The 23,960-nt window shown below is 39.4% G+C and overlaps 1 protein-coding gene and 1 long non-coding RNA gene across 6 annotated transcripts in view; both read right to left on the reverse strand.

Moving 5' to 3' along the window:
* LHFPL3 (LHFPL tetraspan subfamily member 3) overlaps window positions 1–23,960 on the reverse strand; it is a 562,047-nt gene that overhangs the window by 471,239 nt on the left and 66,848 nt on the right. The window lies entirely within an intron of this gene.
* Window positions 723–22,453, reverse strand: LOC111090906. Of its 3 annotated transcripts, XR_005373190.1 has the most exons (5): window positions 22,348–22,453; window positions 20,555–20,755; window positions 3,841–4,309; window positions 3,092–3,251; window positions 723–920 (listed from the first exon to the last, which is right to left on the reverse strand). It is a non-coding gene; the product is annotated as an uncharacterized LOC111090906 (long non-coding RNA). The 3 variants fall into 3 exon arrangements; XR_005373189.1 differs by lacking the exons at window positions 20,555–20,755; window positions 22,348–22,453 and adding an exon at window positions 20,212–20,341; XR_005373191.1 differs by lacking the exons at window positions 20,555–20,755; window positions 22,348–22,453 and adding an exon at window positions 20,174–20,324.

Here is a 23,960-nt window from a genome sequence, read left to right on the forward strand (position 1 = left end):
AAAAAAAAAAAAAAAAAAAAGAAAAGTAGAAACCTCTAAGTCAGAATTCATCAGAATCTCTAAAAGATGGCCATGCTTTTCCTCTCTTTGTATTCTGCCAAAGTCATTTTCAACACCTAATAAATCATCAGCATCTAAACAAAAGGAAAGAGCTTACGTATACCATCTCATTCAATATTTCTAGGAGACAAATGAGGAAAACATCCAGTTTTTGCAGATAAGACAGGCCCAGAGAAATTGATGAAGATCACAAAGTCACTACACGTTGGAATGAATGCTCAAGTTCACATCTACCAATGTTCTTTGTCGATATCAATAACTGGAACACTCCCCCACACACACAAAATCCTTTGAAGCATTCCCACTCTCCACCCCCGCATCTACTTTCCACAATTCCAGGACACTTTCCCCCTTACTGGACTCTACAATCAAGTCACTCCACCACTCTTCACTGCCCCGTGTGTACTCCATGTCTTGCTCACTCCTTTCCCAGCTTCACATCCTTAGCCTTGGCAGGAGGATGACTGGGGCTGGACAATTCCTTGTGATGGGGGCTGTCTGGTGCACTGCAGGCAATTCAGCAGCATCCCTGACATCTATATATCCTAGGGTTAGCCTCTACGCACCAGACGTCAGTAACTGACATCCAACCAAAAATGTCTCCAGACCTGGCTGACTGACCTTTTAGATAAACCAATATTTGGATGTGTGGCTTGGGAGGCTACAATGGATTTATTCAGGTAGTCTAGCCTTTTATTATGTATCTTTCTTTGGTTTTACATAACCTCCTCTGTAAGGGAAAGCTGTGAGCATTCTGAACAAATTCAAAGGCTGGCTAGTTCTGGTGCAGACCCCATGAGTCTCTTCTGTGCCTCAGTGGAAGGCCTTCTTTCTTTCGGGATCTTCATTCAGCAGCATTTCTGTGAATTACAACAGACAATTCTCAGGCTCCCCAGCAGAAGTACCTCAAGCCAAGTGGGTCTTGCCCTCTCTTGCACAGCAAGCAAATGCCTACCAAGAGATAGCTAAATCACAAAACCAATTTCTCTGTAATAATACCAGTAAATCACACACTTGGTAAGGTAGCCACAGTCTGAATAAACTTAATGTGAAAAACACTATAAACTAAAGCCCCCCCCCCCCTTTTCGTACAGGAGAAAAGCATTCACAGGATCGCTTCATATCTAAAGTACTAGTTGAGTGATTTTTTTTTTTTTTTACTATGTTCTGTTTTAGGAGAGCACATTAGGGTGTATCGTATTGCTTCTTTTATTAACAAAATTAAAGCCCTCCCAGACTACTCCTTCTCCATGGGCCAGTTCTACGCAGCTTTTCTTTCACTTTTTACTCCTAGCTTTGTTGAGATACAATGGATACACAACATCACCTAAGTTCCAAGTGTACAACGACGTAATTTTATATATCTTATTACAAAATGATTATCAAATAAGGTTAGTTAACACATCCACCACCTCACAGATTTAGTGTGTGTGTGTGCATATGTGTGTGTGTATACATGTGTTGAAAACTTTTAAAATCTATTCTCTTAGCAATTTGCACAAATACAGCACAGTATCATTAACTACAGTCACCATGCTGTACACTAGATCTCCAGAACTTATTCATCTTAGAACTAGAAATTTATATCCTTTGGCCAGTCTTTTCCTACTCACCCCCACCTCCGACAACCACCAATCTGTTCGCTGTTTCTATGAGTTTGCTTTTTTCAGATTCCTTGTATAAGTGAGATCATACAGAGTTTGTCTTTCTCTGACTTCTTTCACTTAGCATAATATCTTTAAGGTACAGCCATGATGTTGGGAATGACACAGGATTTCCTTCTTTTTATGGCTAAATAATATTCTGTTGCCTGTATATACCTCATTCTCTTTAGCCATGCATGTACACTTAGGTTTTTCCGTGTCTTGGCTACTATAAATAATGCTTCCATGAACATGAGAGTGCAGATATCTCTTTGAGTTGGTGACTTCATTTTCTTTTGTTTATGGCCAGAAGTAGAATTGATGGATCATATGATACTTCTATTTTTAATTTTTTGAGGAACCTCGGTGCTGTTTTGCACATTCTTTCAGCCTTTCTGATGATGGCTGCTGGCCCTTTCTAGAACAGACATCCTCTAGACTGGGAACCCTTTAATTTCTCTCATGGCCAGGTCAAGTTGGACAGCCTACGTCTGTACTTCCAGAAGCACTAACCCATCTGATGACTTCATTATAACTGTGCATCACAACCCCCACACATCTTGCTCAACAAGGCCTACCTTCATCACTATTTCTCTATTTTAACAGGCAAACCCATCACTGCTCCTCATCCTAATTATCATTACCATTAGCTTCCATTATCATTCATTTCCATTACCATTTACACAGATAGCCTCCTAATAGACTGTAATTATTTGCTCTACCATTTATTTATTATTCTTCTCTCCCCTTCCCCTAATGCAAACTACCTGAGGGTAAGGAATCTTGGGATTTTCACTCACCAACATATCCCCAGCACCAGGAACATCGAGAGGGCCTCAATAACTATTTGCTCAAAGAATCAGTTAATTTTCATGTAACTGAGTCCTTGAGAACAGGGACTATGTTTTATCCATCTCTGAGCTTCCAGTGTAGTTGGCCATCACCACCACCGTCATCATGGTAACCGGGAGTATTAACAACTGTGTACTAGTTGCCAGTTCTGTGACCCTTCTTTTTGGTGTAACACCATATTTAATCTTCATCATGAGGGAGGCAGTGTACTATGATCCCCTTTGTACAGGGGAGCAAACTGAGGCTTAGAGAAAGAATAACTTACCCAAGTCACAGAGAGACAGTACACCATGGAGCTGGGATTCAGGCCCAGGCAAGTCAGAGTAGTTCAACTCTAGAATTCTTGCTTAATTATTTTTGCAATAAATGAGAGGTGAAGTGAAGTGAATCTCTACAAGTCACATAGCCTAACCTCATTATTTGGGGGTAGTTGGAAATTAGAGAGACCATCATTAAGAAGACTATGGCAATTTTGCTTTCCACGTCTAAACAATTTCAAAATCCATCTCTCCCTCCAATGTGTCTTGATGACTTACATTATTCTTCCCCCCTTGTATTTTTCTGCTGAGCTTTTTTTTCTCTTGCAGTACTTTAACTCTCTATTTCCAGTGTTGACAGCTATCATCTTCTCTTTGACTTTCCTGGCCAAGCCTCTTAACCCTGGTGAAGACTTCATTTCCTCTCATCCAAGATGCTCTGGGGGAAAAAAAATCCTTTCTTGGCCTCTCCCCAAGAAGACTTCTATATGCCTTTCCCCCATCCAATGCAATGCTCCTCCACTGTATCAGGCCTGTTCAGCCCATTTCTTCCTCCCCATTGTGTTTCTTTGGGTCTTTTCCCTAACAATCACCTGCTAACAGGAGGCCATCAGCACATCTGCACCATAAGCATTATTCTTTCTCACATCCTTCAGGATCATACTTTAATAGGTACACATTTCCCTTTCGCATAAACTTACTCTACTTGTAGGTTCCTCTCTTGGCCAGCCTTCCCCACCTTTCAAACAACATACAGTAATAACGTCTTTGAAGTCTCAGGCTGGCTAGGTCCTGGGGTCGTTAGCCCATCTCATTCCTTTGGATCCAGAATTACTCCCAAGTATGGTTGACATTGATTCTTTTCCATGCCTCCCACCTCCCTATGTTTCGATCCTAGCCATTTGATTCAAACCTACTGTTCTACTAAACCCACCCTTTGGAAGGCCACCAGTAACCATCTAAAACTTAAATGTGTACCTGTCTTCAGGGCTGGCCTTCCTCCGTCCTTCTATGGAGCTGACACTTACCACTTCTCTGTCTCTCAGCTCTTCTTTCCTCTCTGATGAGCTTCTTTGTTACCCAGCTGTCCCCATGTCTTGTCTCTTTCTTAAGCAGAAGGCAGAGTGCAGCTTTAACTGTTCTATGTCCTGCTTCCTTCATCTACAAGCAGAGGGAAGGCTGCCGTGGACTCTGCTAACCGCTCGCTGTGCATGTGGCATGGGCTCCACTGCTAGTGTGGCCCTCTGGTTTTCTTCCTTCTGTGTGGTAAAGCAGTAAGAAGGCCTGGTGGTAACAATTGGAAGAAAGCCCAGAAAAGTGTTTTCCATCCTGCTTTGCCTCTGGCCTCTAAGACTTATCCAGCCTGGGCAGATGGAATCCTCCACATGGCCGAGTCTAGGCCCCTGGACTTTTTCTGGGGTTGGAGCCAAAGTCTTCGACTAGTAAGTGCTCCTCTGCCTTTGCCTTTCTTGAACTTGTTTTTTTCCACTTTGAGGCCTGAAGATGAGAGTAAATTTGTCAAGGGTTATGACTGGGGTATTTTCAGGTATTGTTTGTATCCCTCCCTGCCCCCTTTCCTTCCTCCCTTCCATTCAGTATATTTCCCAGCTTCCAGCCTCCAGCTCATCCCCTACTGCTTTGCCTTCAGTCAATGCATATGGCCACTGTCTTCAACTAATATTTCTACTCAGAGGACCCTCAAATCTGTGGCATTAGCTTCATTCCTCCCCCAAGGTCTAGTTCTGAATTCTTAAACTTTTTGATAAAGACATCCACATGAAAATCAACATGTTTAAAGGCAAGATTATAATATTCCCCCTAAAACCCACTCTCCTTCTAACATCTATGTAAGTGATTTTAATGGTATCATAATCCTCCAGTGACCCAGATCTGAGACACTGGTACATCTTTGACTTCATTTGACTTTCATTTTCTTTTCTCCATTTTTCCATGGGTCACTAAATTCTGTTCACTCATCTTGGAAATGTCTTTCAAATTCACAGTTGTTCTATATGAATCTCTTGACTATATCTAAGTTCTTGTTACCTTACTAGTCAATGATTATTATTTCTTTAAGTGAACTCCTGAACTCTGGTATTTCTCTTTCCAATAAATCCTATACAATGTCACCAGATCATCCTTCCAAAGCAACACTCCGAACCTCTCGCTCTCCTGCTTTAGAATACCAGCAGCACTCTAGTCCCTACTAGAGCTCAAAATCCTTCATCCAACACTCCATAGTTTTTCGTCAATATACCTCTTCTTCTGGTTTATCTTTCATCAGTTTCCAACTTGCATTCTAAACTGCAACCAAATGGGATCTGCTAGTTTTACTGTGTGAGACAGTTTCCTCAAATATGGTAAAGAGCCTGGGCTCTAGAGTCAGGAAAACAAGGATTCAAGCTATAAATTCTGCCAATTGTGCCTGTGTGTTCTTGGGTAAATTACATAACCTCTCTGAGATATAGTTTTTCATCAATAAAACCAAAAAAAATAAGGGTATTTATCTCATGGGATTTAAACTGATAATGCATGTGCAGTGCACAGTTAGCACATGGTCTGCTGTCCAGAAATGCAAATTGTAAACTACATGTAGAAAATATTTATTTCTTTTAAAGATCAACCAAATTAAATCAAATCAACTGGAAGGTACCACTTTATACCTATTTTTACCAGTTAAAAAAATATTTTTTTAAAAAATCATTTAATACTGGAATTATGAAGAAGCAGGCACACATTTATACTATTTATGAAGTTGTAAACTGAGAAACTGCTTTCAAAATAAAATCTATGAATATGCAGTGGTAGTCATGAAGGCTCTAATATTCCACTCAAGATAAAGCTCAATAGTAGCAAAAACTTACAGGTCCTCAAATGTCACCATGTAAAAACCAGCAATCTGAAAGTTACTCTAACTTCTCGATTAAAGTGGAAAAAACTTTTTATTAATGGTATCAACACAATGGAATATTATGCAGCCCTTAAAAATTATAAATATAGGGGCGCTTGGGTGGCTCAGCTGGTTAAGCATGTGACTCTTCAACTCAGATTATAATCTCAAGGTTGTGAGATCACGCCCCATGTTGGGCTCCATGCTCAATGCAGTCTGCTTAGGACTCTCCTTCTCCATCTACCCCTCCCCTCCAACATGCACACACACTCATTCGCTCTCAAATAAATAAATAATACAATTCATAATTATGAAGTCAATTATATTGGACATTTGTCACTCTTTTTGGTTGCCTGGCATTTGAGCATATGCCCTAGAATTCACTGCTCAGATGCTCCTGCCATGCTGTCGAGGAGAGCAGATGATCCCAAAAGAGGGAAGAGGCCCAGTTTCTTTCTGGAGCTAACAGGGGAAGAGGGGTATGAGGAGGGTGGGCAGTGAGTAGGTGATATGGTGGTAGGTGGTTTAGTAGTTTGCTAGGGCTACTATAACCAAATACCACAAGCCAGATGGCTTAAAACAACAGAAATTTATTATCCCATGGTCCCAAAGCCAGATGTCCAAAATTGGTGTCAACAGAGCTACAGTCCTTCTGAAACATGCAAGGGAGGATCATTCCTTGTTCTTTTAGCTTCTGATGTGTGCTGCCAGTCGTTGGCATTCTTTGGCTTGTAGCTGCATCACACCACGTTCTGCCTTTCTCATTACATGGCCATCTCCTCCTTGCATGTCTTTCTCCTCTTACAAGGATACTATTGGTCATGTGGGATTAAGGACCTGCCCTATCCCAGTATAATCTCAATTTAACTAATTACCTCTGCAACTATTTCCAAATGAGGTCACATTCTGTAGTACCAGAGGTTAGGATGTCAATCTACCTTTTTGGAGGGACACAATGCAACCATACCTAGTATCTACTCGAAGCACGCCAGCATATCTCCAATGCAAGCTGCAATGTCTAGCGCTTGGTGGCAGGTGGTAGGGCATCCTTACTCCTAATGGTTGTAACCTGACCGGAACATTGCCTTGGAGTCTCAGGTCAACTATAGCCCTTCTGGAAATTCTAGAAGCCACCTACTGTCCCTTAATAAATCTTTTTCTACTTGAATTGGCTATATTTCTATTGCTTCCAAAAAAGAATGTTCTACAACTATTCAAAAGTATAAAAATATTTATATATCGGGGTCCCTGGCTGGCTCAGTTGGTTAAGTAGCTGACTCTTGATTTTGGCTCAGGTTATGATCTCAGGGTCATGAGATTGAGTCCTTGTATCATGCCCGTCACTGGACTAGGCACTGGGCTCTGCACTAGGAATGGAGCCTGCTTCTCTCTCTCCTCCCTCTCCCTTTGCCTCTCCCCTCTGTCTCTCTCCATTAAAAAAAAAAAAATCCCCAAACAACTTACATATCTATAGGTTTTGACAAATGTCTAATATATCGACTCTTACAGTACCATACAGAATAGTTTCACTGCCTTAAAAATCCCTGTTCCACCTATTCATCTTCCCCTCCCCACTAACCATGGCAACCACCGATCTTTTTTTGTCTCCATAGTTTTGCCTTTCCAGAATGTCATATAGTTGGAATCATACAGTATGTAGCCTTCTCAGACCGACTTCTTGCACTTAACAATATGCATTTAAGGTTCCTCTATATCTTTTCTCATCTTGATAGCTCATTTCTTTTTATCATCGAATAATATTCTCTTTTCTAGATGTACCACAGTTTATCCATTCATTTTTTTTAAGATTTTATTTATTCATAGAGACAGAGAGAGAGGGGCAGAGACACAGGCAGAGGGAGAAGCAGGCTCCATAAGGAAGCCCGATGTGGGACTCGATCCCGGGTCTCCAGGATCACACCCCGGGCTGCAGGCGGCGCTAAACCACTGAGCCACCGGGGCTGCCCATATCCATTCATTTATTAAAGGACAAATGTACAACATTTGTTGAATGAGCTCCAAGGTATATTGTAAACTTTAGTTACTATCAGTGCGTCAATGTTGACTTATCAACCGTAACAAGCAAGCATGCCACGAGATACAGGATATTAAGAGAAGAAACTGTCTGCAGGTCAGGGGGTGGGGGTTAACAGGGGAATTCACTGTACTTTCCGTCCAGTTCTTCTGTTAACATAGAACTAACTGTTCCCCCAAAATCTGTTACCTAAAAATATATTGATGGCTCACTGAAAGAGACCATAAAATGGAATGCATTTCAGGGTTGTAGGCATATGAAAATATGTACTTAGGTAGCCAAGAAAAGGGAAGTAACACTAGGAGAACACCGTGTTGTATTGGTTGGGGTGAGGGAATAGCAGTGGTTTATTAGTTTTTCACAACTATCTTTCACATTATATGAGTCTCTTAATTTTCAAAAACTGCAGAAGAGGTAGAAAAGAAAAAATAAATGATCCAAAGTCTGCCTTTAATCTGATACTGTAATTTATTATTTTCTTAGCAGGAATTTCATAATAGTGTTTGGACATAGGGAATACCAACACTCTAGTATTGAGAAATAAAATATGAAGCATCATTCATAGAATAGTAAGGAGTGACAGCCAACCAACCAAGCTCTCAAGGCAAAGATTATATGTTAACTGTTTTGTTGTTAGCATCTAGTATGGACAACACAAACAGAACCATGCTCAACATATATTTGTTGTTGAATGGTTAAATCATTGATAATTGCACAAATAAGCAAGTATACTTGATGTAGGATTAAGAATTTATTCTCCCATTTTTCTATTTCCAATTTCTTGGCTCCGCTCAAACTGATACCAATTGATGATTTTTTAAGTTATGCTCTTAAATCAATTTCTGAATTTATTGTTTTCTGGCATGATCTCAATTATATGCTAATCAGAGTTAACATTTACTGGTAGTCTAGCTACATGGGGCAATTTGTTTTCTGAATGAATGCTATCATTAAATCCAAACACACTAAGCAATGCCATTATTAAATATTGGAAATACACCCATTTGGAATGGTGGATACAACTTTTAGATGGCAACATGTTCTGAATTTGTCAAAGTCCTTTTTAAATTAGTAAGAGAATTCAACCCTCAATACCAAAAAGTTAAGACCGCTGGTTGGCAGCATGAATTGAAGGCAATGAGCCTGTTTTTGGATCACCGCTTGGCCGCTAAGGTCAATAAGACCTTGTTTGTGCCATCTAGAGGTTGTGCATAAATCTAACAGCATAAACAGATACTCTAGCCAATTTACAGTCTTAACAGCAACTCTGCATTTACAAATTGTTTCTGTCTTCTGAAAGGGGAAAAGAACAATTTAATTGATTGCACATAGTGTCTCCCTCACAATTTTCTTAAAAATATCACAGCTGTGTTTCATTTCAGAGTTCCCTGTCCTCAGAGCTGGGCACAATCATACGTTGCTCAGACTATAGAGGCTCCCCAGAACTCTAGGAGATGCCTAACAATGTTCTCCTTCTGTAGGATTCTTTTAAAAATCAACACAGAAATTCCTCTGCTAGGGGATCATGAAAAACTCATCAGTGGCAATTTCCTCTTCTTATTCCTGAAGCTCTGTATTTTTCTTAAAAAGCAAAAGGGAAATTCTAATTAAGAGCATATTTTTTACGTGGGTAAAATATGAAAGTCACTGTGACTGATGGTTAATCATTTTTGGCATAACTTTGATTCCCTATCTACTATTCATGCTAAATGCCAATGAGCAGGTTTTAAAGAAAAACTTTTGTGTGATACAGTTCTCTTTCACTGAAATAATGAAAAAATATAGTGCCACATTTAGAAGAGATAAAAGAATTCACTTAAGTATTCATCTATACTGTAATATCGTACCTTTAAAAGCCTACCTTTTCTAATGAATGAGAGATTCTTATATTTTAAATCATTTTATCTGCAGAAAAGAAATTCATCTGGACAGTGGGTCAAATGGAAAGTAAAAATAGGGTTCCTGGCAAAAAATAGGTGATCCCATGTACTGGAAGCTTTGCCTGTTGTTTGACCATGATGGGAAGAGAAGAGGGGTCACCAATGATGACCTTGGGATACTAAAAACAATGTGAGATGGTATTTCTATGAGTACACGCAGAAGGTTTGCCACGCAGAACCACCATTTGGAGCATCCCAGAAAGGTTTCACTGGAGGTCAGGGATGTGGAGTAGAATTCCTTTAATGGTCAAGAACATGGACTCTGGCACCATATCATCTGGGTTCCCATTTCCACTCTACCCTGGACAGACTATGTGATCATGAGCAAGTTATCTTGCTGCTTGTACCTCAGTTTCCTCAACTACAAAACAGGTATGCTAGGGTTCCTCTGAAGATTAAATGAATTAATATAAAAAGACCTTGGAAGAGTTCCAGATAAATAAATAACTTTCTAAGTTTTAACCACTGTAACTATTTGTAGATGGTGATGATTCAGAGAAGCAGAACCAAAGGGCAAGGGCCTACTAGGGGAATAGGCATAACCTGGGCAGAGACAAACATGGTGGGGGAGGGGTTACCTACATCATGACATTTATGGCAACATGGGTTCAATAATAACTAATTCATCCAAGGGAAGAAGCAGGACAGTCCCACCTGGGGTCTCACTCTGCTGGCTGATGTTGGCTACCACGCTGACTGGTCTGTTGGGGAAGGAATCTGCAAGTAGCAACAAACAAGGCCCTCTCTCCTTCTGTTTGTCTGGCATATTTCTGATTTTGAAAAGGGACCAGCAGCTACCTAGAATTCCCATACCTGGAATCTGCAGATTTATGGGGCATGAAATAGAAAATGTCACATAAGCTATGGAACTCTCTAGTATAAAAATGGAGATCCTTCTTCTGTGCAAGTGATGTGAACTCTACCCATCACTTATAAACCTCCTGTGTTGACCCTGTCTAAGAGTATATCTTGGTGGAGCAAGAAATGACCCAGGGTGCCACACTGGAGGTCCAACACCACTCCCAGCTCAGCCTGGGCCCTGCAATTATATATCGTTGAAATTACTAGTGAAGCTTAACACTGGATTAGCATCTTCAAAATGTGTGAGTATGGATGGGGGCATCTGGCTGGCTCAGGCCATAGAGCATGTGACTCTTAATCTCAGGGTCATGAGTTGGCCATAAAGATTGCCTTAAAAAATTGTTTGTAATGGGGCGCCTGGCTCGTTCAGGTGGTTAAGTGTCTAGCTTCTGCTCAGGTCATGATCCCAGGATCCTGGGATGGAGCCCCACATGGGCTTATTGTTCAGTGGGGAGCCTGCTTCTCCCTTTCCCTCTGCCCCTCCCAACTGTTTGTGCTCTCTCTCAAATAAATAAATAAAATCCTTAAAATCTTTAATTAAAACATTTTAAATAAAAATGTAAAATGTGTGAGTATGATTTCACTATCTGATGCTTTGTGTTATCTAGGCTTATTCTGAATAATTGATGAGGAATTCTAGTTTCTAGTGCCCCCCCTCTGTGACAATCTTCACACAGGAAGGCAGGGGAGTGGAGAGGACTGGTAAAGAGCAGGGCTCTGGGTGTGAACTCTATCCCTCAGTGTTTGCAAAGCTACGGGCGAGTATCCAGCCTGTCTTCACTTCAGCTTTCTCATTTATCAAATGGGGAGAACCATGCCCGCTCTGGAATTGCTGCAAGGATTAAATGAACAACGGAGTATATTGAAAGTTTAATACAGTGCTCAAAAACCACAGTAGGTGTGGCTAAATCACACCTCCTGTTAAAATTAAGGGGAGATCTGACTAAATATTAGATCAGTGCCGTTTGCTGGCAGATAAGAGAGGGGACCAAGACAATAAAATGAGAACAACCTCGTTTCTTTTGCCTTAATTTTTTGCCAATGTTTTCCTATTCTGATCTGAACGGTCTGAAAGAGATTTGCACAAAGAACTACAGCCACATTTTCTGAAATAGATTTTTTAAAAAGAATCTAAAATATTGCTTCTTGCTTTGTGTGTTTTTTGGAGTTAGCAAATCCAGGTCTATAGACTGCACCAATTTAAAGAATTGTTGTTTTTTTTGGTTTTTGTTTTACTTTTTAACAGCTGACTTGCAGTATTGCAGTACCACTTCTAAAAGGAAAATAATCCTTTGGTTTATTTACAATACGACCCTTGTCTGAACTTCTTTTCACATGTGTGCTATTTGTCCTGCTGATATTCTGAGAGCCTGAAATGAAATTAGAACAAACTCACAACCATTAAAGAAAGGAGTTGGAAAGAGCAAATTTTGTTTTCTGAGTACAAAATTATTATTCTCAACCTCAATTAGATTTATGATGGATGATTTTAGGAGGAAAGTAGGAAGGCTGCTTAAAGGACAGACATTTCCCCTGCATGTCCCAAAGAATTAAGACTATCGAATTCCAAAAACTGACACCAACTGTTTCCCCTCCAGCCATCTCTAGGTCTACCTAGAGGTCTACCAATCAACCCTTCTGGTTGTTACACTGCAAAAAACATAAACACATCAGAGCAAAATAACCTCATACCAAGGAATGACTTCAAGGTTCATAAAACAGTCATTGGCACTGTAGCTATATCTTGTTAATCCTCTCACATATAAAGATAAGTAATCAGCACTCTTATCAGTTAAAAAAAAAGACTACTGGCACTCAGAACTGAACTTCTAAGTCATACATCAAAAAGTTAAATACATTCAAAACCAACTGATCACCGACAAGCATGAGAACAGCTATAACATGTTCCACACAACTAAGCTCATATTATCTTTTAATTAAAATACCCTCACTGAAATTAATCCACTTAGAAAGCATCTACTTTTATGAAGGCATAGTCAATATGTCTTTTCTCTTCCTCAGTCTTTCAATCACAGGAGGAGGTACTTTCCATTAAAATAATTCCTAGTTGGGTCCTATTTTGCCCGGATGGTTGAAAAGATGAATCACATTTCTGAAAAATCATTCAGAATCACATTGAGACACTCAAGCTTTATCAGCATTAGACATTTTGCTTTGCCAATCCGTATTTCAAGTGTTTTAATTTACATGTTTACTAATAATGCTTCTTAGCTGCTTCCTTGTTGAGTTATTAAGATCATTTGGTGATTATCTTTGTATGATCCATATTAATCAACACGATATTAATATTTTCCTCGGTGCTACAAAATAATGCACTACTCATGTCCTTTGCATGACCTTGTTTGAATCTTTAATACGATGTGTTATAGCTATGAATGATTTGGTGGGTCAGTTTAACGGCAAAATATTTCAACTTGTGGATTGTTACTTTCTTTAGTCACTTAACAGACCTATATTTATGTTAACTTTTGACTTGCTTTCACATTCATTACTTTTATGTCATCCAGCTGATTCTCATAACAACCCTGTGGAGGTAGGATAGGTTTTTCAATGAATAACACAGACACACGTTACATAATTTGTTCAAGTCATGTAGCTGGTTAGTGAAGTAATCCGGACCAAGTCTCCTGGTTTGGGTTCAAATGCTATTCCTAAAAATCAGAAGATACCACCTCACATCTGATAGGATGGCTATTATCAAAAAGATGAGAGATAACAAGTACTGGCAAGATGTAAAGAAAAGGGAACCCTGGTGCACTGTTGGGGGAAATGTAAATCAGTGCAGCCAATATGGAAAACAGTACAGAGGTCCCTTAAAAAATTAAAAAGAGAACTACCATATGATCCAGCAAGCCCACTTCTGGGTATATATCTAAAGGAAATAAAATCACTAACTGAAAGAGGTATCTGCACCTCGTTATTCATGCAGTATGCAGCATTATTCACAATAGTCAAAACATGATAACAATCCAAGTGTCAACTAACATAAATGGATAAAGAGGTTGTAGTATATATACACAATGGAATCTTACTCAGCCATAAAAACAAAGGAAATCCTGCCATTTGGGAAAATATGAATGGACCTTGAAGCATTACACTAAATGAAATAAGTCAGATACAGGCAAATACTGCATCTCACTTACATGTGAAATCTAAAGATGCCAAACTCATAGAAACAAGGAATAGAAGAGTGGTTGCCAGTGGCTGGGAGGTAGGGGAAATGGAAAGAGGTTCCCCAAAGGGTACAAATTTCCAGTTACAAGATGAATAAACTCTGGGGATCTAACGTATAGTATGGTTACTATAGTTAACAAAGCTTTATTATAAACTTGTAATTTGCTAAGAGGGTGGATCTTAAGTGCTGTCACCACCAAAAAAAAAAAAAAAAGGCGATTATGCAATGTAATGAAAGAGTTATCTAACCTTACTGTGGTACTCAGTTCATAATACCTAAATGTGTCAAATCATATTGTACACCTTAACTTTACACAATGTTATCTGTCAATTATATCTCAAAAAAGCCAGGTGCAGAGGTGGGGGTTAAACTTAATGAACATTGTTTAAAAAATGGGTATTGAAAACAAAAAAGATGGAGCACCTAGGTGGCTCAGTGGCTAAGTGTCTGCCTTTGGCTCAGGGTGTGATTCCGGGGTCCCAGGATGGAGTCCCACATCAGGCTCCCTGCAGGGAGCTTGCTTCTTCTTCTGCCTGTGTCTCTGCCTCTCTGTGTCTCTCATGAATAAATAAATAGAATCCTTAAAAAAAGGAAAACAAAACAAAAAAAAGAGGTCCCTCCACATGGAAAAAGCTGGGGTAGGAAATAAGTGTTCCCCTCAACATTATAAAAAAGGAGGGAAGAAGGAAGGAAGGAAGGAAGGAAGGAAGGAAGGAAGGAAGGAAGGAAGGAAGGAAGGAAGGAAGGAAGGAAGGAAGGAAGGAAGGAGGAGACATACACCAATATTTTGCTTGAAATAGTATCTGGTTATCAATCCTTGACTGATTGTCTTTCTTTATCCCTTTTACATTTCTACACACACACACACACACACACACACAGTGGGGAGAAGAAGGAAGGGAGAGATAGAGAGACAGAGAGACCTCATAGGGCCATGAAATGGCTCCAGAAATGGAGCTTGCCACACACCTCCCACTGAGATAACCACGGACTCCGGGAAGACAAGAGGGATGTTGTCCCCACAACTGAGCTCCTGCCCCCACTACCCTTGCCACCTGGCTTCAATAATCCAGCACCTGAATCAACCCAAAATCTTTGTACTATCTCTCTGCCATGTACTTGCCGCATGTGCCTACTGTCACCAAGCACTGGCTCCATCCTTTCTCTTCAGGTGCTTCCTGCTACATTCATTTGGAAATTCTTACAGGCAGAAAACCACAGGAACCAGGAAGGGAGGAATGGGAAGAGAAAGGAAGCATACCAGCCGTGCATTGCTTTCTGAGAGGTGTAAGTCCTAAGGAACTTGGCAGGAGAGCAAATCGATACAACCTCTCTAAAAGAAATTTGTTGGTCTGTAATAAGAACCTGCTCATTTATAACACCCCACTAATTCCATTTCTAGGAGTCAAGAAAAATTGTCAGACATACAAGCAAATATTTATGTTCAAAGATATTTGTCACATTATTTGTAAGAGCAACTAATTGAAAATCACCTAGGGGGCAGCCTGGGTGGCTCAGTGGGTTAGCCACTGCCTTCAGCCCAGGGTGTGATCCTGGAGACACGGGATCAAGTACCACGTCGGGCTCCCTGCGTGGAGCCTGCTTCTCCCTCTGCCTGTGTCTCTGCGCCCCCCCACTCTGTGTCTCTCATGAATAAATAAATAAAATTCTTTTTTAAAAAAAAGCACCTAAACATCCAAAAAGAAGGTGAGATTTAAAATATTTCAATTATTTAAATACAGTGAAATAGTATGCATTCATTTTATTTTCAAGACTACTGAACAACAGGAAAATGCTTGCAATCTGCTCAGAGGATAACATCTGCCAACAGTGCTTATCCCTGGGTAGTGAAATTATGAAAGATTTTTAATTTCCCTTAACTTTCCAGCATTTTCCATTTCTTAAAAAGTCTATTTTGGGGGCACCTGGGTGGCTCAGTCACCTAAGTGTCTGCCTTTGACTCAGGTCATGATCCCAGGGTCCTGGGATAGTGTCCTGTATTGGGCTCCCTGCTCAGCAGGGAGTCTCCTTCTCTCTCTCCTCTGCCCTCCCCCTCATAACCCCACGGGTGCTGTTTCGCTTTCTCTCAAATAAATAAATAAATATATTTTTTAAGTCTATGCTTCATCAGAAACAAATCTTCCAAGAATCAGAGCAATGCCAAGGGCTCACCCAAAATTCTCTTATATTTGTAAGACAATGACTTTCAGACATACACACACACATAAGTTTTAAACTTTTTGGTAGATTTTATGAAAGCAAGATGTAGGAAGACCAAAGAGTAGGGTTTGGGAACTACTTTCCTCCCTTTCAACAGGGTTAAACAATTACCTGACTAGAGCTGCCACTCATTCTTTCTTCCTCCCTCCCCTCACAGCAAAAAAAAAAAAAAAAAAAAAAAAGGTAGATATTGTCAGTTTGTCACAGCACTCATTCCAATGAATGGGGGACATGTTTCAGCCTTCTGCCTCAAGTAGCCTGATAGCCCCTATCCCATTGTTCAGAATTGGCATGTGTATTGTAACCAATTTGCTCTTTCTGAGACAGACTCTATTGATCAGCATTATTAATCTGTGATACAATTAATTTGACCAGATGACTGTCTGGTTCAAGAGCTTATCTCCAAAGATAGGGCTCATGGAGGTAATCTGTTCAATTCACATGACACGATGGTTAGAACATCAGAGTTGTATCACATTGTCCAACATTGATCAATATTTCAGAGATGCAGAAGACCACATCAAATTTATTCCAGATATCTTAAGATTTGGCAAGCAAATCTACTAGCTGGTATGTATAAACACTACAAATTCACATGTGAAAGTTAAATCCAACCTGGGGAAAACCTGTCCCACAAGAACCAGATGGCTCAAAAATTAACCCTTGTCATTGGCTAAAATTGAATAATAAAGGGAATCTAAAATAACAAATGAGAAAAAAATATATTTTAAACACACTACTCTTATATAGATTAGAAATGCCATTACAGCCAAAAAAGGGGGGGGGGTTCAAGACTCAAAATAATGGTCTGAGTCATTGCATACTGTTGGAAAACAGCATTGGTTAAGAAAAGTCTCTGGGTTAGCTGAGCCAAGCAGATGGGTCAACCATATGCAGCAAGGAATTTCTGGGTTTCCTAGACCATCCCATTTGAGAAGAGGGCTCAAAAGAAGAACAAGTCAGAAGTAACCGATTGGAGTTCCACAGCCAGAGAGTGAATAAGATGACAACCAGGATGTTGAAACAAACATCACTGGATTTAGAATTATAATACCATCTGGGTCCAACTGCAGGCTGCGCCACTTACTGGGTGTTCAGCTTTTTTTTTTTTTTTTTTTTTTTTTTAGACAAAAGAAATGTATGCTCTTTATTGTTAGGAATTATGTAAATCTTAGAAATTAAATCTGAACATCAGCACTTTGAGGACACAATTTAGCAAAGAGATTAAAGATTCTGTTTTTAATAAGGTAAAGAGAAATAATCTTAATTTATTTCAAATTACATAATGTAGCCAAGGATTGAGAAGAATCAAGCTGTACTGTAAGCTCCTTCTGTGAGTTAATCTACCTTTTTATAAAAGCTCATAGCCACTTTGTAAGCTGTCTGGGCTGCCTTACTTCATTTTGCAGAAATAAATAAATAAATAAATAAATAAATAGTAATTCTTTTAAGCTGTAGCTGGGTCAAAGCTAAGTTTTATGCCAAGAGTAGTTTAGACTTGGATAATGAAAAATTGCCCTGAATTTTAAATTAAATTTAAATTTAGTATACATCCATGTTTCAGCATATCTGAAAAATATACATTAAATTTCTTGAATGATGAGCCTATTATCCTCCGTTTAAAAGGATGAAAATTGGGGACGCCTGGGTGGCTCAATGGTTGAGCATCTGTCTTTGGCCTAGGGCGTGATCCTGAGTCATGGGATTGAGTTCCGCATCAAGTTCCCTGCATGGAGCCTGCTTCTCCCTCTGCCTATGTCTCTGCCTCTCTCTCTCTCTCTCTCTCTCTCTCACTAATAAATAAATAAAATCTTTTAAAAAAAGATGAAAATTGTAAAACAGCTTGGTTATATTACCTAAAAACAAAGCAGAACTCCTGTTTTGCCCCCCACTACTTCCTTTCCCTTCCCCAGTGTAACAATGTTATATGCTCTTTCTTTCCTCACTACACCAGCTGGTCACCTTTTGACTTTGTATCTTCATTTTGCCGCCTTTTATCCTTGAATTTATTAACATCACTCTTTCCTAGTACGTCTTTTTTGTTGTTGTTTTTTCCTCTCTGATCACATCTTAGACTTCTACATGTTCCACATTTGTGTTTTTTATCTATTTCCCCTTTAAACTGTTGCTCCTTTCTTGTTTTTCTACTGAAATCACTGAATTTTCGGGGGCACCTGGCTGGCTCAGTCAGAAGAGCATGCAACTCTTTATCATGGGGTCATGAGTTTGAGCCCCACCTGGAAGGGCAGAGACTGCTTAAATAAATAAACTTTAAAAAAAAATTTAAGATTTTAAGGGTATGATCTGCCTTTGGCTCAGAGCATGAACCTGTGGTCCTGGGATCAAGTCCTGTATTAGGCTTCCCACAGGGAGCCTACTTCTCCCTCTGCCTATGTCTCTGCCTCTGTCTCCCGTGAATAAATAAATAAAATCTTTTAAAAAAAGATTGTATGTATATATTTATTTTAGAGAGAGAAACCACCAGCAGGGGTAGAGAGAGTGACAAGCAGACTCTGCACTGAGTGTGGGACCCCACACAGCGCTCAATTCCACAACCCTGAGATCATGACCTGAGCGGAAACCAAGAGTCCGACACTCAACCAACTGAGCCACCCAAGCACCCCATAAGTAAATAATTTTTTTTTAAATCACCTAATTTTCTTTTGTAAACTTATTTTATGGTAAGAACATAACATGAGATCTACCCTCTTAACAAATTTTTAAGGATACATTATTGTTGACTGTATATACAATGTGATACAGCAGATCTCTAGAGCTTATTTATCTTGCTTAACTGAAACTTTCTGTTCTTTGAACAGTAACTCCAAAGAAAACATGCAAATGACCAATTGAAATAGAAAAGATTGGTCAATATCACGAATCATCAGGGAAATGCAAATTAAAAGACAATGAGATATCACCACACATCTACCAGGATGGCTATGACCAAAAAACAAAAGGCAAATGTTATCAAGGATATAAAGAAATCAGAACCCTGGTGTGCTGTTAGTGGGAATGCAAAATGGCAAACCATTATGGAAAACAGTATGGAGGTTCCTCAAAATATTAAAAATAGAACTACTGCTTCTGTATATTTATTAAAAGAACTAAAATTAGTGGGGCACCTAGGTGGCTCAGTCAGTGGCTAGCTCAGCATCCAATTCTTGATTTTGGCTCAGGTTATGATCTCAGGGTGTTGGGATCAAGCCCCATGTTAGCGGGGAGTCTGCTTGTCTCCTTTTCCCTCTACCCCTTCCCTTGCTCATGCATTCTCTGTCTCTCAAATCAACAAACAAAACTCTTAAAAAAAAGAACTAAAATTAGTATCTCAAAAAGATATTAGCACTCCCATATTTCCCATATTTTCCTCCCATATTTCCTCCCATAATTCACAATAACCAAGATGTGGAAACAACCTAAACACCCATCAACAGATGAATAGAGGGGCGCCTGGGTGGCTCAATCAGTTGAGTGTCTGCCTTCGGCTTGGGTCATGATCCTGAGGTCCTGGAATTGACTCCTGCCTTGGGCTCCCACTCAGCGGGGAATCTGCTTCTCCCTCTCCCTCTGCTCCTGCTCTCTCCCTTTCGAAAATAAATAAATAGCATCTTTTTTTAAAAAAAATAGATGAATGGGGATCCCTGGGTGGCGCAGCGGTTTGGCGCCTGCCTTTGGCCCAGGGCGCGATCCTGGAGACCCGGGATCGAATCCCACGTCGGGCTCCCGGTGCATGGAGCCTGCTTCTCCCTCTACCTGTGTCTCTGCCTCTCTCTCTCTCTCTGTGTGTGACTACCATAAATAAATAAAAATAAAAATAAAAAACAGATGAATAGATAAAGAACATGTGGTTTATACCACAATGGAATATTATTTATTATTAAGCTTTTAAAAAGGAGGAAATCCTGTAATCAGTGACAACATGAATAAACCCTAAGGACATTATGATAAGTGAAATAAGCCTGTCATAGAAAGATAAATACTACATAATTTCACCTATATGAGGTATCTAAAATCAAATTCATAGAATCAAATAGTGCAACTATAGTTTGAATTCTACTATATAACTATGGGCATATTATTCACCCTCTGACTCTGTGATAATATGTCAGTTAAAATAGAAATAGTTATAACATCCCACAATGATTTTGAAGACTCAACATGAATTTCCTGGCATATAGTAAATAGGCAATAGTCTGTACAGGCTGCTATACCAGAATACCATTAATAGGGTGACTTATAAACAACAGAAGTTCCCACAGTTTTGAAGACTGGGAAGTCCAAGGTCAAGGCACCAGCAGATTCAGTGTGTGGTAAGGGCCCAATTCCCAGTTCATAGATAGCCATCTTCTCGCTGTGTCCTCATATGTCTGAAGGGGTGAGGGAGCTCTCTGGAGTCTCCTTTATGACCTAATCACCTCCAAAGGCCCCACCTCCTAACACCATCACATTGGGGATTATGTTTTAACATGAATCTGGGGCATGGATGGGGACAGACATTTAATCTATGGCAGCAATTCATAATCGATTATCACTTTGACCCTTTCTTGGACAACTGCTGCTAGTGTCACGTCCGAAATTCTGTAAAGGTAAACAAGTTTACCTCCACCTGGATTCCACAGGTAAAGCGCTCCCCCTATCTCCTGCATGCAAGGAAGCTTCACTGGTCCAAGTCTGCAATCTTCAGATTCACCGTCTTCTCCAGACAAATAGGAATGTATCTGTAGCACAATTATGCTTCTGTTCATACAGGTCCCAGCTCACTAAACAGCTCTCAACTGGCAAGGATCTAGGTGGAGAATGGCTACATAATAAATGGAAAGCTTTAAATTATGAACGACTCCAACTTGACAGCATACTTGTTGAAAGTAATGAATCCTTATCTAGAAGACAATAAAGGAAAAAGAGATCCCCAGCCAGATGCATTGAGAGTTGCTGTGTGTGAGAATTCCGGCTGTTGCTTTACCTGTTTAACACAGGGAAACCCGCTAATGTCCTTAAAATTTGGTTTCCTATTTTATAAAACAAGAATAATGAATCTTATATCTCAACACTCTTATGAGGATTAAAGGGAATTACAGGAAGCGAACATCACTGGCCTAGGGTCTATCTAACATGTTAAAAACAATTAATGCAGGCTGAATCCAAATGGTCTCAAATATAACCATGCTTTAAATGTTTTGTTCCAAAATTCTAAAAACAAAATTTGTAATTAAAAAGTTGCCAGGAAGGGGACCCTGCCTGGCTCAGTGGGTAGAACACACAACCCTTGATCTCAGGGTTGTGAGTTTGAGTCCTGCACCAGGAGTGGAGTTTACTTTAAAAAAAAAAAAAAAAAAAGTTGCCAGCAAGATAATGATTAGGAGGCAGCATAGCATAGTGTTAAAATCACAGACTTCTGATTTAAACAGTCTGAATTTGAATCCTAAATCCACAGTTACTTTAAACAACTTACCCTCTCTTTGCCCCAGTTTATAGAATGAGAATAATCACAGTACCTACTTCATTAGACTGTTGACAGGATTAAGGGAGAATTTTAATGGAACGCATTAGAGAATGCCAGGCACAGAATTCCCCAGTAAATGATAGCTATCATTACTCGGGAACATCTGAATTTTATTTTCCTTTGCTGGTCATCTGATAAATTAGGTATTAAATGTACTGCTGAAGTCAGCAATGAAAAACATTTTAGTCTCAGTCAATTCTACATTATTTATAAGTAAAAGTACAGGGGGGAGAAATAACTGTTTTTACACCATAAAATATTCATTAGGAGAAAATAATATTTCTCTTTTTTTTGAAAATAATATTTCAAATGTCAGTTTCACCTCACTCTCTAATTCCATCCCACTGAAATTGTTTTTGTAGGCTCAAAAATCTACTCATTAGAAAAACAGACTGACAAATCCCATCTTGATTTTACCTTAAGTAAAAAGTAGTATCTCACAAATAGTATCAACACTATCTTGAAAACTACCTATCTGAATTTATTAGAAACAATCACATGGACACACATATGCATGTACACACACACACACACACACACACACTCACTCCCTCACACATCTCTCCTGAAAAACAAAAATAACTAAAGTAGATGGAACTACTTGTTGAGTAGGTTATATGGACTTGATCAGTCAATGCCAACTATCAGCAATACACCAGGGTGAAACTACAAATTTGGGAACAACATAACTTTCCTGCCCTTTATCTAGGTAATTCCACAGATGTTTCTTTGATTATTTTTGTTTAAATGACCTGGAGAATAAGCTATGAAATCGAGGCATGTATGGTCCCTATAAGATAGCATAGGATGAAAATACAAAATGGCTCAATAAATATTTAGCTAGGTTCCTAGGTGGCTCATTACTGGCAAGAAAGGTACCACCTACTCACCCGAATTTTTCAGGTCAGAATCATGGAGCTCAGCTACTTTGCCTCTTAAAAAGGCTCCTCTCTGACACAGGCAGAGGCAAAACATCAAGGCGACAGAACCTGCTAGTTTGAACTAGTGTAGTTTGTCTTGCACTTTTATGGCTCAATTCAGATTCTTTCTTTATGACAGGAGAGGTGACTACTGTGATTTATTGCTACTAACCAGACTCAAAAGTCAGTAACCTTGATTCTCAAGCCAGACTTTGTGCCTCAAAACACTGTCTCTAAAATGATGCATTTTCCAAACAACTTGACATGAGTAAAAATGAACGTATAATCAAATCATCATTGATCATTTAAAAAAAAATTTAAGCATTAAAGAACAAATCTTTGCTTCATTTGGCTAAGAGTCCAACTTCAGAGATTCTTCATTAAATGTAATTACATTTTGAAAATGAAAAAATGTTTAGTTTCAAATATTTAAACCATGCCTATTTCACCAATAACTATCACAGAAAGTAAGAAAATCCAAAAACAATTAACTAAGTGATCTCATTTAAATAACTATTTAATGATTGAGCTTACTGGGATGCCTGGGGTGGCTCAGTCAGTTCAGCATCTGCCTTCAGCTCAGGTCAGGATCTCAGGGTCCTGGAATAGAGCCCCAGGTCGGGCTCTCATGCATCAGAGACTCTGCTTGTCCCTCTGCCCCTCACCCTGCTTGTACTCTCTCTCTCAAATAAATAAATAAAATCTTTAAAGATTTAGCTTATTAATCAAGATACCATTCTTCACAACAGTTTGTAGAACTCTATTATCTCCCTAGAGCAAGGATCAGCAAACTTTTTCTTTAAACAGCCAGGTAGACATTGTAGGTGTATGAGCCATAGATCTCTCTCAACTTCTCAAATTATGCTGTTGTAGCACCAAAGCAGCCATAGATAATATGTACACAAATGAGCATGGCTGTGTTCCAATAAAACTTTATCAATGGACATTGAGATTAGAATTTCTTATATTTTTACGGATCCACAAAATATTATTCTTCCTTTGCTTTTCTTCAACCATTTAAAAATATGAATATAACTCTTAGATAATAAGCTATATAAAACAAGGTGGCAGGCCAAAGCTCTGCTTCAGCCAACTCCTGTTCTAGCCACAGCACAGGTATGGCACCTCTACCCTAGGCATATTGCCATATAAAGAGAGAGGGGATCCTATGCTCGCAAGAGGACATGCTTGGAACCCCAGTGCCACCAAAACCACAAATTGTAGCAAAATCCTGGAGGGTTACCTTAAAGTCTTTCTCTCCTCCTTTTTTTTTTTTTTCCTTCAAAGGTATCTTTAAACACAAACAATGCTACAAAGAATCTAATAATCAAAAACTTACCCAGAGACCAAACTAATGCATTCAAAAGAAGAACTGAATAATATTGTCATTACTTATATCTTTTTCTCTTCATTCATTGATTCATTGATTCATTCATTCATTCATGTAGTAGACTTTTAGAGTGCCTGTTTTGTGCACAGTGCCCTGAGACGTGCTGGGGATGCAGAGATGAATAAGACACAGTTCTTGCCCTGAAGGAGTAAAGAGTCTCGCAGGGGAGACAGACAGGTAGACTCAGGACTCC

This window comes from Canis lupus, chromosome 18 (assembly GCF_011100685.1).
Source record: "Canis lupus familiaris isolate Mischka breed German Shepherd chromosome 18, alternate assembly UU_Cfam_GSD_1.0, whole genome shotgun sequence".
Lineage (NCBI taxonomy): Eukaryota > Metazoa > Chordata > Mammalia > Carnivora > Canidae > Canis > Canis lupus.